Source organism: Sinocyclocheilus rhinocerous, unplaced genomic scaffold (genome assembly GCF_001515625.1).
Source record: "Sinocyclocheilus rhinocerous isolate Xijiao unplaced genomic scaffold, SAMN03320098_v1.1 scaffold233, whole genome shotgun sequence".
Lineage (NCBI taxonomy): Eukaryota > Metazoa > Chordata > Actinopteri > Cypriniformes > Cyprinidae > Sinocyclocheilus > Sinocyclocheilus rhinocerous.
Window position 1 is genome coordinate 101234 of NW_015643174.1, and position 3211 is coordinate 104444.

Genomic DNA, 3211 nt, shown 5'->3' on the forward strand with positions numbered 1-3211 from the left:
TAATCGTTTGTGCGGAGAGCTAAAGCGCGCTTTACAGGACATGGAGGAGCCGGCGCGATTACTTGCATTGGAAACAACTTAAAATATGCCGTCATTTTTGCTCATAAAGGTAAGAGTAATACATCATTCGGAACTGTAAAGGGTCTACTTTTATTTGTGTGCACTCACAATATCAACAACACGTTGTGCTTTTATAAAATAAAGGATACATACAGGATGCACTTTCTGCAATTTCGGCCAGGAGTGCTTCACAATGATGAACCGAAACTCAGCGAATACTTGACTCACAGACTTGCTAAATATATCGAAAGCTTTAAATTACTACTTTAAAACGAAATAAAACAAATCGGAAACAAAAACTCTTTCATTATAAAAATCCGTAAAGATGCACTTCTCTCTAAAGGCGCCTCTAATGTGGAGATGGTCAGGATGGTCATCATCTTTGCGACACGGACTCAGAAAACACAAATTTATTAATAAATAATTCAAAGATCTCCTTACTATTTCCCCCTGACACATTCATGGTAATTACTTTTGCTGGGGCTTTGTGGCACACTTTAGCCTATTGCGTGCGTTTTTTGCTATGTGTTTGCAGATTCTTCACTGCACATGTCCAATTGGCTCACTGTTTGCCGTATAATCAAATCAAAACTCTTCCAAAATGCAGCTTTTCCCGAAGCACTGGGAACTTTTAGTAATGCTCCAACGTCTCCCTGATGCTCTGCATGGTCACTGTCACCTGTTATGCGTGTGTATATGCGTTGCGTATTGCGGCGATGTATAATATTTATAATATAATCAATATAACAATATTTCATCCGGTAGTCTATGTGTGCTCTGCACGTATATGGGCACAATAAAAGGAGAGAAGCTGAATTGAGCCCGAGTCCGACCCGAGCCCGATCTGTAAAAAAAACAGGACCCGATGGGCTTGCAGACCTCTACTTTCTTCATTCAGTAAGATTTGGATGACTGACCTGGCCTTTTCGTGATCCTGTCACACTGATCGGCTGCGAGCCCTCTCCATTCCTTTCCATATCCTCCTCAACATCTGATACAGTGAGTCTCCACTCTCTTTATCATTTTGTGGTGTCAATCCTTTGTGGTATGGTTGGGTAGCCTTCCCTTCTGTGGATTTTGGATTCGATACGGTTCTGGCTAACGTAGTTAAACCGATAAGTTGTGGGCCCCATTGGTTGTGGGCCCTATTGGTTTTTGGTCATGTCGACGCGTAACCATTTGCAGGTTTTGTTCTTTGGTCTTTTTGTGCTGTTTTTGACGTTAATAAAGTGACCTCCCGAGATGGCTTTGCAATTTTCTTCTGCTCAACTTTAAAAGGATCTCTCCGCTTGGCTCTGAACACTTATAAATGGTGTGAACAACTTGGAATTTTACGCCGAGCCCGCTACATAGCCTACACCGCTCACGGAAGAAACTTCGGACTTATCACTGATCGTCTTCAAATAGTATTCCAGTTATCTGTACCAACACCCGTGCTTCTAGTAAAACACAACAGGAAAACTGTGTAATCAACTTTGGAAATCTGAGACCATTACGCTTTGATCCCGTCCTTGGAAACTGCAATATTGCATCTTCAGATATGTGATGTGCGCTATTTAACACTCGCTCTTTAACTGATAAATCATCAGTGCTAAATGACATTATCATTGACACAAAACTTGACATGCTACTTTTGATGGAAACCTGGCAGGTGCCCAATGACTTTTTCAATTTAAACCTCTTAACACCACCTGGGTACATCTATTTCTCTCAACCTCGTCTCCATCGTAGAGGTGGAGGGTTGGCTTTGTCGTGAGAGTATCAAAATATCTAAGATTGAGTTCCATGACGTTGCATCTTTTGAATATCTTGCATTGAAAATGACTGGAAAAACATCAATGGCTGTCTCTTAATTTATCGACCTCCAAAATTTCATTCAGATTTTTTCTCTGAGATTAGGGAGTTACTTACTCTTGTCTGTGCTAGTTATTCATCTGTAATTTTTCTTGGCGATATTAATATACATGAAAACACTGTACAATGCAACGAACTGATGTCTGTTCTGGACTGTTTCAGTCTAACTCAACATGTAACTTTTGCTACTCACTCCAGGGGTCATATATTGGATCTTATATGTACATCTGGCTTATATAATATTCTTGTTAGTGGAACTGATTTTGCTTTTTCAGATCACAAACTACTAAACTTCAGTTTTAGTTTTCCAATTTCTACATGGCCTGTGAAAAAAATGCTCACTTATTAAGACGTTAGAGCACGTTAGTAGAAACTCAACGGGCAAAAAATAAATAAATAAATAAACTTTTTTCCTCCTTTACAAACACCCATTATTACATAATAAAGCAGTTTTATTTCATACAGCCTGACTATTTTTCCTACAACAACAAATTTCTCTGAAACGATGCTGGGTTTTACATGACTACAGGAACATGGAAGGAGGAAGAGCTTATATGCAAACAAATGGCAAACAAAGTAACTGCATGACATGGCTTTTTTTTAAATTGACCATCAAGAGAAAGCTACTGATAAAGTGGTGTTTTATTGTATAAAACATATAATAGAGGGCAAGAATAAAAGGCAAGAAACACAACTGTCACCTTAAATGCATTTAAATTTGTCAATCGTCTACAATTTATTATTATCTAAATTTGTGAAAAAAAAACAAAACAAAAAAAACATGAAAGTCAACATACATAATATGAATGGATAATGACAATTATGTCTCATAAAAACACATTATTGTCAGTTACAAAATGTTGTGACATATGCAATTTGCACTGAACTTTGGAAAACAGTAAGAGACGAGGACAAACATTATGTAAACATTTTTGCTATGAACGTTCTTTTTAATAATAATAATAATATAAATTCTGACAGTAAATAAAAACTGGCTTCTGACAAGATGTTGTAAAACACAGAAGCAAAGGTTAGATATGGTGTAAACTGAGTAAAAGGCCATTGTTAAACGTGAAGCTGTATTATTTACTGATATAAAAAGCTTACATTTCAATCTAAAATCTAGGATAGGCTTTAGTGTATACTTTTCCTGTGGTAGTTGTATACAAAACTAAAAAAGGAACATTACAGTATATTTGAATATTCAATGCACAGATTGTAATGCATTGGTAATTCAGTTGTTTGTTGGGCTGCAAGATACCAATTTAAAAAAGTAAAAAAAAAAAAAAAAAAAATT